Source organism: Equus asinus, chromosome 11 (assembly GCF_041296235.1).
Source record: "Equus asinus isolate D_3611 breed Donkey chromosome 11, EquAss-T2T_v2, whole genome shotgun sequence".
NCBI lineage: Eukaryota > Metazoa > Chordata > Mammalia > Perissodactyla > Equidae > Equus > Equus asinus.
Window position 1 is genome coordinate 70,762,981 of NC_091800.1, and position 15,716 is coordinate 70,778,696.

At 38.4% G+C, this 15,716-nt stretch overlaps 1 protein-coding gene across 13 annotated transcripts in view; it reads left to right on the top strand.

Annotated features, from left to right (window-relative positions):
- The window catches only part of MBNL2 (muscleblind like splicing regulator 2), a 154,190-nt gene that overhangs the window by 51,134 nt on the left and 87,340 nt on the right, over positions 1–15,716 (top strand). The gene's annotated exons all lie outside the window — the stretch shown is intronic.

The window sequence follows — 15,716 nt, forward strand, 5'->3', positions numbered from 1 at the left end:
ACAGAAAGGGATGCGTGCTTTAAGAGAGGAATAGAAGACTACTGTGGGGATCCTTAGAAGGGAGAGCTGGCTTCCAATTGACTGTCTCAAGAAATGTTTTTGAAGGCTGTGGCACCTGAGTTGTATACTGAGCTGGGTAGAATTTGGACTTGAAGAAATGGAGGAATTATAATGAAAGACCCAATTGAAGAAAATGGGGTGACAGCCCATAATTCTTTGAGGTTTATTTTGCCCTAAAATTATGGCTTCCATGAATCCCAGGTTATCTAGGACAGTCCTAACATCATCAGGATACTGTTTTCAATGGAGATAAGTAAGAATCATAGCTAAAAAAGAGCTTAACATTTGTGTCTCTGCAAAACTTCCTATAAATAAGCTTACCAAACAGTAAAAACAAAAGTAAATGAAGTTGACCCATGCTCTTGCCATATGATTTGGGAAATCAGAGTGCTGCGAGTTTACAAAATAGTGACCTCAGTGTACTCTTGAGTATTAAAGGGACTGGGTATGTTTTCCGGGAAAATTTCATCATAAAGTAAAAAATTATGTCTTGCAAGTCTTACAAGACTTATAAGTCAAAACTGAAAGATAAGATTTCAAATCATATATTTAAGTATATCTTAATGGGAAAATTTTTCTATACACTAAAAGCAGAAGAATTCATCTATAGCCCAACAGAAGTCTTTCAAGAGCTAAAATTTGTAAAATTAAATATGCTATTTACCTCAATAACTACCTTTTATTCCTTTTCTATCATAGAAAGTTTATTAGATTAGACTTTAAGATTATGAATCATTTTGTTTACACAGAAATGAATAGATAGATAAATCACAATTCATATAAACCATAACAGTATAAGCACAATTTTTTTCCTTTTAGTCAAAAAAGTAAATTGAGTATGTATTTGCTTCTGTGATTATCACCAAGGGAAGCATTCACTATAAAAAGCAGTGTAGATTAAAAACTAGATCATAACAACTTCAAGATAGGAAAACAGGTCAGAGATGAGAAATTCATTTTCCAGGACATCCTCAATTCATTCATTTTATTAACCCAAGCCTTCTCTGGTTGCATGTTTACTATTAAGATAACACAGCAAGTTTCTTAGAACTTTCCATTCTTTCTAGTTAGAGAAATATGCCCGACCCATTGAGACTAAGTACTTCTTGAATGTCAACAGGACAACAACTCCCAGATCCTTAGAATTCATTACCTCACTGTGGATTCACCAGGACCACAACTGTTTGGGGATTCCAACCCATAGAAAAAGGATCAAGGACAGTTACGTTTAGCATAAAAATATGAACAAAGCCATGAGAATTTTGAGAACAGTCAAAATGAAAAGGAGCTTTAAAAATCATCCTTAGAAGTGTCCAGGAAAACCATTTTCAAAGGTTGAAGCATGGTTATATATTGCCTCAAGTTGCCACTTCCCTTTTAAAACTGTAAAGTTTAGGTTGTTTAATTTGAGTGTGATGTTACGTATTTTTAAAGTTATCAAACTGTAAAGAATGTGAAAAGAGCCCACAGGCATAGGAGTAAGACAGACCTGAGTCTGAATACCTGATCAACCACTTCCCCGACTGAGGAGGGTCATTTATCACTTCTGAGCTTTGTTGTCTCATTAGTAAAATGAGGATATGCACCGGTAAAATTGGCTAAGTATGCGCAGTGCCCAGCACCACGCTGGCATATTCACCTTGCAAGGTGGCTGTAAGGATTATGAGTCCTTACAACAGGGACTGGTAAATAAAAGGCACTCAGAAATAGTAGTGAAAAAGAACAATTATGAGGATGATAATAATGAAGGTATTTAATTATATTTCATTTAATATATTGAAAAAGACAGTTTTGCCAGTGGAACAAGCCTACAATAGAGAGAGGGCAAGGGTTTGAAGTCAGACAGGCCAGAGCATGAACGAACCCCGGCTGGGACACGGGCTGGTTACATCATTTGAGACAAGTTATTTTACCTCCTTGGTTTCAGTTTCCTCTTACTGAAAATTGACATAATAATTTCTACTTCATAATGTTACTACAAAGACTCACTGGCCTATGATATGCCAGATGCCCAGCACAGGGCCGGACATAGTGATGTTAGTTTCTTTCCCTTCGTATAGACATCCTTTTTGATGACTGGCTTTACAAGCGAGATGTGTGCAACTCTTAATGTGTCAGCTCTTAATGCATCCCAACTCTTAAGAATCTACTCTGTGAGTGATAATACCTCAATGATGCAATAGTCATGAGATTAAAAGAAATCGAGTTTGAGGCCACCGACATCATTTTTATTGTGGTTCTTTATTATGAAATATTTCCTGCAAACACTGTGGGTATTTTTATTCATAAAAATAAGCAAAAGGACTCTGTGTTGGCCTATCAATACAAAGAAAAGTCAGTTGTGACCCTGAGATATTCCTTTTTTTGTTTTTATTGTGAGTGATTTGTATACATGAGTAAACTTCTATAAATACATACTAAACAAATTTGTGTGTGTTTTGGAAAGGAGATTGGCTGAGGCGTTTGGAAAGAGAGTCGGAGATATATAAATACTTATATGTTTCAGAAAATATAGCAGAGCTCTTACAGTGATGTTTGTATTTTATTTACAACTGTTACTTTGTCGCAATTTATGTGAAACTACCGGGCACGCAAGCATTTGTGATTTTTTTTTAAAGTTACAGTATTATTATGAAAAATGTAATAGCTTTAATCTTTTCCAGAAGGCCAGAACATTCCAGGACACTGTGTTCCACTAGTTAGTCTAACTTGACAAAATGCAAATTGCTTCACGAGCAAGTAACTTCCCTGTAGCAAAGGCCTTGACCAAGTTAACCCATCCCAACCCTTTCATAATCCGTAAAACAATTTCCCTCACAGTTGAGATGTTTGAGATTTTTCAGATTCTTTTTCCTGTAACTGATAGGAACTAATCTGGACTATTTTGCAAACTGAGACATCTGGAAAGGAATAAATGAATTAGTTTTCATGCTTACTGAGACTAAAGGTTTCCATATTTACCACTGTCATCAAATATTTAATATTTTTGCTTAAATACTTAAATCTGAACTCAGCTTAAAAAAGCAAACAACTTTTAAAGTCATGTTCCTAATTTTGGCAAGAAAACCCCCAAAACTCCTAGAGTATTTGGGGAAATTGTTTAGACCTTACATAACCTTTCACAATAACAATTAGTTCAAACTGTGTGATTCTTTTAACACCTAAGTCAGATGACGTCTCTCTTCTATTTGAGGCCTTCCAGAGGCTTCCCACCTCACCCGGAGTGAAGGCCAGTCTCTAGGAAAGCTGTCTCGGCCCTGGGAGGGCTGCTTCCTACCCAACTCCCCTGACTTCAGTCCCACCACGGTCCCCACTCCGGTCTGCTCCGGCCCCCCACCTCTCTGCTGTCCCCTGTGTGTGCCAAGCAGGCCTCGCCTGAAGGGGTTTGCACTCGCCCTTTGCTCTGCCTGGAACAGTCTTGCCTCAGTTATACGAACAGTTTGTTGTTCCCTCATTCCCTTCAGGCTTCTGACCAAAAATACCAACAGCGAAGCCTTTCTGCCAACCTATTTCAAGTAGTGATTCCCCCACTGCGAGGATCCCACTTCCTTATTACCTTGCTTTACTCTTCTCCCTAGCACGTAGCACCATCTGATGAGCTATATACTTATCGGGTCTTTGCTCATTATCCATCTCCCTCCTCTACTCTGCTAGAATGCAAGCTCCATGTAGGTGAGATCATGGCTTTTTTGATCACTGTTATATCCCCAGAGCTTAGAACAGTGTCTCATGCACTGTAGATGTTCAATAGATATTTGTTGAATGGCAGAGCATGTTTGTCAGGAGAGCATTCAAGCTTCTCAGATAGGGCTGCCACATGTAGTTGTACAGGGGTGCACTAGGGGTGCATTTCTCATCATAGTCTATGTGATCAGCACCCCCCTGGAGTTGTGCAGTGCACAACCTGTGTAGTGATATGCTATGGCCATATTCTCAATATCCCAATAGATTTCAAAATCAGGGAGCTCTGTACAGGAAATGGAGACACAGGTGTGTCTCTGGAAGTATAATGCAATGTTGGAAAATTAACAAGTAAATTATTTTATTTTCTTTGAAGCTGTAGGTGATACAGAAACTACGTTTTATTACTCTCATATTCTTTCTAAATTTCAAAAATGTAAAAAAGTAGATCCTGCTCATTTACCCATGGGATGCTGGCTATTAAGTTGGCTGATGGCAAATAAAATTTTAGTCTTCATATTTATGGATGAAAATTTCAAAATTAAAAGTGGTAGATATGTGACCATTTTGGACAGTTCTTAAAAACATATCAAAGAAGGTATCAGAATATGTCATTAGCCTTGACCTTAAATTCATGTTCTTGAAATGCCACTGGACTCTTAAGTAGAGGCTAATTCTTTGCAGAAATTGCTTGAGTGTTTTCTAAGATATATGCCTAATTCTGGATTCATTCAAAAATATAATCTCAGACAATTGTTTTGTTATCAAGGGAAATCACTGTAGTCATATGGAGCTTACTATCTGCCAGGCATTTTTCAGGCATTATCTACTCTTTCAACAACTTTAAATATTATTCAATCAACCATTACTGATATGGATACAGGCTCAGAAATGTAGGTTTCACGTTTATCCTATAAATGGTGGAGAAGGTGCCTGATGCTAGGTTAAGTGTGACTCTAAAGCTGGCACCATCCCTTCCCTCCTCCTAACTCCTCTTACAGAATAAATCACTGATGTAATTAATTCTAAAACTCCTAATAGCTTAATAATATTCAGGTTTAACAAATTTAGCATATTGAAGTTTAAAAAACATTCTAAAATAGAAGGCCCCAGGAATAAACCTATTTAGCTGTTAGAAAATTAAATATTTAAAAAGAAAGAAACTGAGAGAGAAGGCCAGGCACACGTTGTATTTATTTTTGTTTGTATCTGTATACAATTATACCATCACTTACTAGGTCTTAGTAACAAAAATGGTTTTGGTCCAAGATGTTGGGGTGTGTGTGTGTGCCCATATGATTCTGAAACATAGAATTTCAGAAGGTATGATGTGACAAAGTGCATGACAGGTACATACTTTAAGGATTCTTGGACTCACCAATTATGCTTTCTGCATAAGAGACCCATTTCCCTATCATCAGATTTCTGCCCTCTTGGGTAGATCAACCACTTCCCCTTCGTGTCCTCCCTCGACACTATTCAGACCTCCATATAACACTTTACTCCCCTAAGTATGTGTTGCAGTACAAGCCTGTAAACTTCCCAAAGATAGGATTGTGTCTTGTCCATCTTTGTGCCCCAGCACCTAGCGTGGCATCTGCCACATAGCAGAAATGCAATAATAACCATTCAAAGAATGCATAAATTAACAGAGGAACCCTCACGACTTTTGAAAAGGGACTTACTGATGATCATCAGTGAACTTCAGATCCAAAACTTCTCTGCGTGACTGTTCACCCTTTTCTTTAAGATCTCGGTTTCATTTTGCAAGCCTGGTCAGCCTCTCCTTAGAATTCTCTCCTGCTCTTTTCCCCCATTGTGTGCTCCTAGTTCTTTTACCGTTCTAACCTTCCTTCCTGCTTTACCTCTAACGCCGCCTCTTCCCCCACTTGCTCCCTAATGTGGATACTCTCCAAGACTCCATGTTGGGCTTTCCTAGGTCAGGTTCAGTGATCAGTTCTGAAAGCATATCCTTACTCATGTATTCAATTCCCACCTTGTGTGCTGATCAATCCCAATTCTGGGTGTGTGTCCTTTCCTTGCCAACTCTGTGGCTCCGAATGCCTACTGAACACCCCATACGAGTGGCTCATTGTCACCTGCAGTTCAACAAATCTAAATCCAAATTCCACATTCTGTCCCCACCCTATACCAACATCCTACTCCATCCCTATGCCTTGTTCACCAGGCACAAAACCATAGTTTGATCCTGACTACCATGCCAAGGAGTCTTTTTTTTTCCTTCTTCTTGTTCTGACGGTAGAGAAGTAGAACATCTTTAAGAATTAATCAAAACTATGGACTCTTTACCCAGAAAAGTGGCCATACTTACAAAGACTATTGCAAACAATCTCAAGATGTCAAGGGTTTCATGTTGGTCTCTAAAAACTATCTATGGACTGTAAATCAAGAAATCTTCATCTACAAAGTCTGACACATTACAGTGGGCACAAGAAGACCAGAGGGTCATTAAAGGTACTTTTGGTTATTTCCCAAATTTGTCTGGGGCCAAGATTAGCACCAAATTCTTCCTAATACAAGATATTCTATGCTAAGGAAGGGTATAGTTTTAGCTTCCAGGACAAGAGGAGGGCCTTCACTCTGTTTAAGAGTAGGTAGAATCAGTTTCAATGCCTTTAGTAAGCCAAGCAATGAGGATTCTCAAGCAATGTGGCATCTGCCTAAATGTCTTATTTAGGGATGGCACGCATGTGACATTTATCAGAGATGCCACTTTCCTGGGAACACAGCATCCGCCAGCAAGACACCTACGTTCTAACCCAGTTTAAAATTAAGTTGGACAACATAATCTCTGTATTAGTTTCTTAGGGCTGTCGTAACAAATTACCGCAGACTGGGTAGCTTAAAGCAATAGAAATGTATCATCTCCCAGTTCTGGAGCTGAAATCCTATCAAAGTGTAGGCAGGACCATGCTCCCTCTGAAACTTCTATGCAGGATCCTTCCTTGCCTCTTCCAGCTTCTGGTACTCATGTGTTCCTTAGGCTGTGGCTGCATAAGTCCAGCATCTGCCTCCAGCTTCACATGTCTGTCTTCCTGTGTGTCTTTCTTCACCTCGGCTTCCTTCTGTTTGACTCTGTGTCCAAATTTCCCTTCCTTACAAGGACCTCAGTTATATTAGCTTAGAGGCCCATCCTTCTCCATGTGACCTCATCTTAACTTATTACATCTGCCATGACCCTATTTCCAAATCAAGTCATAGTCTGAGGGACAAGTGCTTAAGACGTTAATTATCTTTTGGGGGGGGACACATTTCAAGCCATAACAATAATATCTAAACCTAGAAAACGTCAGAAATCGAACACTGTAGTCTAATTCAATGAGCCCAAATTGGGTTTCAGAATCCATCTCTACACACTGCCCTGAATACCCATTAGCCAGCACTGGAGTTGGCAAGAGAGAGGAAGCTGAAAACACTCCAACTTTGGTACCGAGTAGAAGAAGGAATGATGATAAACTGGCATTCTGTGATTACAATATTCTGTGGTTAAAACATGTAAGAATAGATAAAAACAATTCACAGAGAAAAATGGCAAAACTTATTTTCCCTAAATATTAATGGAGTGAAATATCAATTTTAACCTTAATTATATTCTTTAATAATGGCATTTGTTTATTATTTACTTTGCTGTGAGCAGTCATGCTAACTTTTGTTAGTCTGTGTAGCACTTCTTTTTTTTTTTTTTTTTTGAGGAAGATTAGCCCTGAGCTAACTGCTGCCAATCCTCCTCTTTTTACTCAGAAAGGCTGGCCCTGAGCTAACATCCGTGCCCATCTTCCTCTACTTTATATGTGGGACGCCTACCACAGCATGGCTTGACAAGCGGTGCCATGTCCGCACCGGGGATCTGAACCGGGTGAACCCCGGGCCACCAAAGCAGAACGTGTGAACTTAACCGCTGCGCCACCGGGCCGGCCCCTGTGCAGCACTTCACACGAAACCACTTCTCACCAAAGCTTAAGGAGAAAGAAACATTTATCATGATAAAGGATCTGTTTAATATTCTATTTTCTCTAAAAATGGAAATAGCATATTCTCAGTACCTTCCTTCTTTCATCAAACTTTTGTTTTTATTTTAGGATGTGTTTAATACAATGACAAACTAGGAAGCAAAGATTTAAAGTAAAAGCCCTGGCCTGAGAATCCATGTCCAAGCCCGGGCTTTCCTGAATGGAATCTTACATCATGTCACCTTTCTGGGCTCCAGGTGCCTCCTCAGTAAATATTCATTCGTTCGTTCATTCATTCATTCATTCCCTCTTTAACTAAACAAGAGATGCGAACTCAAAATCTGCAGGAATCAGCAAGTAACATGAATGAATGACTCAGCACTCACTGCTGGGGAGACAGAGGAATCACTGGAGACTACGGGAAATTAACTGAAGAGCACATAACCCCTCTAAGATGGCAGCTGTCACCCAGCCACAAACAGCTGTTGCCTGCCTTGTGACAATCCTGGGGAATTTTTAAAAAGACCAGAGATATGAACTGTGATGTGAAGTTTCCCAATTTCTAAATCTTGGCAGCCCATCAAACAAGTTCAAACAAAACACATCCACAGGATGGATTCAGCCTCTAGACTGCCACATTTAACCTTTGAAATAAACAAATATTTATCATGCGACCGGTGCTGTTAAACACTGGGAATAGCACAGCACATACAGCTTCTTCTGTCAATAGAGATAATTGAGGGCAGAGTGAATTTATAAACTGCTCTTAATCATCCTTGAAAGACTTTATTCCCATTGCTTGGGTGATTGACTTTCTGGTTTTCCCCTTACCTCACTGACCACTCCTTTCTGAATCTTCCTTCCTCTCTTTTCCTCCAAATGCTGGCGTCTCTCCAGGCCTGGTCCTTGAACATCCCCTCTATGTCTGCTCACTCTCACGGTGGATGCCTTCCTCTTCTTATACCTCACCAAACATGTTCTTGCCTCAAAGCCTTTGTACCTTCTGGCCCATCTACCTGAGAACTGGACTCCCTAGATGACCTCACCCAACCCAGCAGCTATAAACATTTTCTATATGCTGCATATTTCTTAATTTCTATCTCTAGCTTGGATTTCTTCCCTGCACTCTAGACTCATGTATTCAAGTGCCTACCTGACGTCTCTACCTGGATGTTTAAGTGACATCTCAAATTTAGTACGTCCACTATTAAGTTCTTGATTCCTTCTTCAACCTACTGTTCCCATGGTACCATTCATGCAGTTGATCAAATAAAACATCTTGAAACCCAGCTTGAATCTTCTCTTATCATTATGACCATATCCAATCCATGAGTAAGTTCTAGTCTCTCTGTCTTCAAAAGATATCCTAAATGTGGGCACCTGTCAGTACTTCTATCATGACCACCCTGGCCCAAACCACCATCCACCTTCATGTATCATTTGAGCATAATAGCCTACCGTAGCTCTCACTTTTGCCACTCCCTAGTCTAGCAGACAGAGTAACCCATAAGTCACGCTAGGTTCCTGCTCAAAACCTTCCAAGAGCTGTCCACTTCATTTATGAAATCCAAAGTCCTTAAGGTCCCATGTGATATGGCCACCTGCTGCAATTCTGGTCCCACAGGTGGACCACACTCCCCCTCACCACTGTGCTCCTGTCACATTGGCCTCTTTGCTCTCCAGGGTCTTTGTACTGGTGGTTCCCCCACCTGGAATACTCTTCTCCCAGGTAAACGCAAGTCTCAGTTCTTCACTTTACTCTGGACTTCACTTAAATGCCACACCTATCCACAAATCAACCTCAGAACTTATCCTTAAGGGCTGTTGTCTATCTACACATCTCTTCCTTGTCTGTCTCTACCACTAAAAGATAAGGCAGGGTCTCACTGCTTCATCCTTGTACCTGGCAGCTGCTGGGTGCTCAATCGTATTTGCAAGTGCATAAATATATCCTTAAATCCTACACTTTTAAATAGCAGTGCTTCAACAAAATTCAGATCACTCTTCTGCCTACCTATTGTTCATTTTTTTCCGTTAATCTATAGACAGAAAAAAATCCTCATAGTTAAAGGCTTTGTGCAAATAAGCTCTTTGATTTACAACCCAAAAGCTGTTTCTGGGTCATGTTCATGTTTTGGCTACCTCGATAGGCAGGTCTCATGGAGACTGCCCACCAGTGTCAGCTAAGAGCTATTAAAATCCATAGAGCGGCTTGTTGGGCCGCCATGGACAACTCAGTAGTTCCCAAAAGCCTAGCCATAGACTGATGCTGATATTAGACAACACTTTCACTAGTCTGCTATAAAATAAGAACACCAAAACACATTTGTTTTGTTTTTATTGTGGTAAAAGTATTTAACGTGAGATCTACCCTCTTAAATTTCTAAGTGTACAATACATTATTGTTATCTATAGGCACAATGTTGTATGGCAGATCTCTAGAACTTACTCATCTTGCGTAACTGGAACTGTATGAAATACATTTTTTTATGAAGGCAAATTCTTTAAATTTAAAGGTTGCTTTTTTATTCTAAGATTGTTTCCTTCTTATTTTTTCTGATTATCATAACATTCCCTTCTTTTCTAAATGATTGTCTCAATAGATGAGTGTTGTTTTCCCTTTTTCCTTACAGTCCTTACTCAGCAAAAGAAAAAGTGGCCAGCTCTATGTCAGTTTTCCATTCTTCTTATGAAATATTACTGCGCCATAACATTCGAAAGTAAGGACCTATCTGTTCATACTATTTGGCCTGAAATCCCCACCATCAGACTCACTCATTTGAGTCATACACACAGGAAATGTGTGTATCTAATGGTTTTGCCATTAGAAACTCACTGTTTAGTCCATATATTACCTGAGAAGACCCAAGAAGTTCCTCAAGCCTTTTTCTGTTAGCAAATGAGGACAGCTTGATCCATCAAATAAGCTGATTTTCATTTTGGGGTAGGGGGTAAGAGCCTGACCAGAGACTTTGAGACCTAGAACGTGTTGGTTTCAGTGTACAGGAGCAAGTCCTCAAGAAGCTGAAGGCATTCAGTGCAGGGTCTACACCATAGCAGGGGACTCACTCTGGGGCTGGGGAGACCAAGGGTGTACTGAGAGAGCTTCACCAATGATGAATTTCACTTATTTTACAATTTCCCCATGAACTGACCTGCTAATACCAAATAGCATATTCTTTCCACTTGGTTTGGTTCAATTTCCTTTGGCTCAAAGATTATAGTCTAGTGTGTATTACTCTTTCTCAGCACCATTATGACCAAAAAGGATAAAACTGACAGTCAGAGGACAATTCCTGCCCCTGAGCACAAACCTTTGGGATTCAGTGAGTAAGTGGATGTTGACATATCCATTTGTGATCAACTTTACCTAGCCATCCTGCCTGACCAACCAGCATTTGGGGGATATGACTGATGAGACCATTTTCTTATGACTGAGGTCATATACTCATAATGAATATTAAGCCCTTTAGGAGATGAGATATTGCCAGGAGTAAAAAAGAAAGGAAACTGACTCAGAGGCTTTAACCTAGTTAAAGCAAAACAAAATGACTAGATTCAACTTCAGGCGTATTTATATTTCATTTAGATTACTATCATCTTATTGGAGAATTTCATTGTCTTAAAAAATTATTGCTTATAATTTTTGACTGAATAAGTGATATGGATACTAAGGTACATTAGTCATCAATCTTAATATAAAAACTTATTTGTTGAAAAGTGCAATACAGTACATATAGGCTTTAAAAATGCCCATCTGGTCCACATCTCAAATCTCATTTGGAAGAATATTTCAAGTGCCCCTAGCCCTTAGTAAAATCATTAATAAAGACACTAAAGATATTATTTCTACACCTGCCATGAAACTAAGCACTGACCCAGATGTGGAGGATCTAAAATTAATCAGCAGCAGCCTCATTTGAGAAATTTAATTCACATTGCTTCTCTTCCATTCCCGTCGGGCGCTTGGTTGTTAACTGGAACTGTGATATCTGGAAAATATTGGGATAGCAGGATTCTCAATGAAGAATTCTAGTAGATCCAAATGTTCTGAGTAGTGTATCAAGCTGAGGAGAAAGAAAATTCATTTCCCAGAGAACTTCAATATCTTTATTCATTTACTTATTCTACAAACAGTCATTGAGCCACCACTAAGCAGCATGCACTACGTCTGGTGCCTAAACAAGAGACAAGAACCTTGTTCTTATGGAGCTCACAGTCAAGTGGAGGAAACAGCAAGAGAAAAGTAACCAAACTAACAAACAATCACGATTTATCAAGGCTGCTATTCATTCACCAAATACTGAGTGCCCAGAGTGACAGGCATTGGGCCAGGCTCTGGCAATATAGCATGTTATCAAAGCAGATAGGTTTCTTAACCTCATGGAGTTTTCACTCTCTCGGAAGTGACAGGAAATAAATGGGTAGAAACAGTCCCCCCTCAAAAGAATTAGTTATTTGCAAGCTGTGAGAAGTGCTGAAAACAAAAGAAATGAGGTACTTGACTAGAAAACAATGTGATTGGGGAAGAATTTAACCAAAAATTTGCCTGGAATGCTTTCTGCGAGAAGTTGCTTCCTGAGCAGAGACCTAAAGGACAAGATGAGAAGGAAGCAGCCTTGTCAAGAGAAAGAGCTTCCCCAGGCACATAGGAAAGAGAGTTCTAGAGCCTTGAGATAAAAGCACGTGCCCAATTTCTGGAAACAAGAGGTCACCGTGGCTTGAGCATGATCAGTCAGTCAGGAGGAGTGGGGCCTGAGACAATGAGTAAGAGAAAAACTTATGCAAGAGTTTGAATTTTACACTCAGTACTAAGATTTAAACAAGAGGATGACGTACTCCAATTTGCCTTATGAGAAGGTCCCTCTGCCTGGAGAAGGAGTTGCAGGAGGAGGCCTGGCAAGGAGATCAGTTTGGGAGTCTTTGCATCGTCCAAACTATTGCCAAGAGATAGAGAGGAGACTCTAGATTTATATTTTGGCAGTAGAATTATTAGGAAAGCTGCATCCTGATAGGCTGTTAAAAGGACCAATTAATATGCATCCTACCCCATTTGTTCGTTACCTTCATGGCACCTGGAACTGACTGTCTGAACGGAAACTTCCCCTTTTCATTTTGAGGGTGCATTTCTCCTGGAACTACTTGCCTTCCTGTTCATTTTATTCTCAATGTTCTCTAAAGCTATTCTCTCTGTGATTGCTCAGGAGCTGGGTGTAAACCAAGACCTCCAGGTAGAACTTGGTTCATTGTCTGGGCAGACGTGCAGCTACATAAAACCAGACTGCTTATACAGAAAATCCACCTAAATGTGTCTGTATAATTGAAGCTCCTATTACTGTTGGTTTTCTCTTGGTTAAGTCTTGAGATTGGCTTGAATCACATGAACTTTTTTCTTAGACATTTTAAACAGAAAGTTCTATTGGATACTTTTTTTTCCAGGATTATTTTTTGTTTCCAATTTCAATTCTAAAGTAGAAAACCTAGATTATTCTCACATGGAGTTTAAAACCACTTCTTTAATTACATTGTAGAAAATTTTGCCAAGATACAAATTCCCCTCTCAGAGAGCCCTATGTCCCCAAAATCTCTAGAATCTCTAACTGAAGTAAAAGTAACTTGTTGATAGGTGATACAGTTTCTTCTTTACTTGTTTACAGGTTTTCTTCACATTAAGTTCATCTTAATTTACATTTTTCTCAAAAAATTATTTCACCAAACTTTTCAATTTAATCACAAAAAATTTATTTTACTCTATTATAAGCCTTAATCTTCTCTCTGAATATTATTAAATAATTTTAATAAATTTATTAATAAATTTTATAATTTGTTTTCCTTCTATTTTTTTCTTGGATTAAATTTGCCAGATTTGCCAGAGGTTTGTTTTATTTGAAAAACATGTCCTTGGTCTTAGCTATCAATTCTACAAAAAATAGATTTATTTTTTTCTCTGTTATGTTTCTTTTATTTTTTATTTCCATCTTTATTATTTTCCTTCTCTCCAGCTTTCCTTAAGTTCTTTTTTTTTCTGAATTCCTGTGTAAAATGTTTAATTCTCATAATTCTTTTAAAAAGCATTTAGGGTGGTGAATCCACTAATAAATCAGCTTTGGCTATATCTCATAAGTTTTTGTTGAATAACGTTATTTTCTATTTTGTTATTTGTTGTTATCTAGTTGGCTTAACTCAGTGTTTTATGTGACTATTTCTAAAATATCCAAGTAATTTGGGGTTTTTTCTTTAAATTTCCAATATTAATTTCCAGTCATATTTTATTATTAAGATAATGAAGTGCAATTTTTACTTTAGAAATTCAGTGAAATATTTTATGGTCCAGATTATGATCAGTGTTTGTAAATGGTACATGATGCTTGAGAAGATGCACTCTGTTTTTAGGTACAAAGTTATATCAATGCATAGATATTTATTCAAACTTTAAACAATTCATGTGCTTTATGTTCTTAATTATTTATTTTTGTCTCCTTGACTTACCAGAGAGTTATAGTAATGCATGAAATTTTAATACTACTCATGTGACTCCTCGTATTTCTAACAACTTTTGCTTTTCATAGAATGAAAATCAGTTATTCTGTGCTTAGTGTTTCATGAATCTCATGGTTTCTTTATGGTTCTACCTTGTATCAATGTGCAATTAACCTTTAGTCCAATTTAGTCTTTAATATAAGAGTACCAATCTTGCTTTTTTCCTTCATGCATTCCAAATATATCTTGTGCTCATTGATTTACTTTCAACTTTATTATATCTCTTTTTATCTCATGTAAGCATCATTTCTTTGAATTTTATTTTTAATTTGAATTAACTTTGAAATCTTATGTGTCTTTGACATTTAAAAGAAAAGTCTATGTAACTGTCAAAGGGACTCCTTCAACTTTATTTTGGAACTTTTATCAGAAGCCTACAGTACTCTCACTATAGACTTTGTCAGATGATAGAATTGCACCAAAAGAGGGAGAATTCACTTACCTCTGGTGTTCCACACGGGCTAGAAACACAGGAAATAATAGACCTATGGCCATATTTATATAATGTAAATTTGTGGATTACTGTCTGACATCCACAAAGATCAGGTTTGATGGAGGAGGAGTGATCAAACATCCCCCGTGAACTTCATCACTTCATGTGGGAGGAGGCCACAAGCATAAGGCAGAAGAAATTTCTTTCAAAAGAAAACGACTTCTTTAATCTCCCTAGTCTTAAACTTTTCCAACTAGACTCGGTATCTGTCTCCTTTTGTCTCTAACTTCTTCCTCTGCCCCCCAAACCCCTCACTAATCAGTCACTGACTTTGTTCAATATCATGCCATATTCCTTAGAAAGATATGGAAAGATAAGACTCAGTTCTTGCTCTGAGAGATTTTACAAAATTACTGAGGAGACAAAAAGCAACGCAAAATTAACAATTAAATACTAAACTATGTGGCATTAATTATTAGTGGAAGAGACTTTTTTAGAAAAGAGAGAGAAGCATTGACTGCAATAGGCAGCCAAGACATGCCATGGAAGAGAACTTTATAGGCTAGGTAGAATTCAGCTCAAAGGAATGACTGATCATGTTGTGTACCCTATAACCGTGGACCCCAAATGTTTTTCCCTTGGGGACTTCTGGAGGCACTTGTTCAGTAGGTCTGGACTACTGAAGGGTCCCAGGAATACGTATTTTAGAGGCTCTCCAGTGATTCATGTGCATGGCCAAATTTAGAAAATATTACTCAAATGATGTCATCACACACTCTGAAACTGTTTGTGCTTATGCAGCGTAAATACATTAAGCATCTCTGAAGGTCTTACTTAAAGGTTCCATTTGTCTTCCAAGGTTGCAATAAGGCACAAAAACTGAGGTATCTCACAGGTATCATTTTCCAAGTCAGGATAGAAAGATCAGGCACCTGTCCCACACACACCCTTTGACTTCTTATTTCTGTGCCAATTTTAATTGCAATGTCCAACAACACAACAGCCTGTAAGTCATTAACCATAACTGTAAA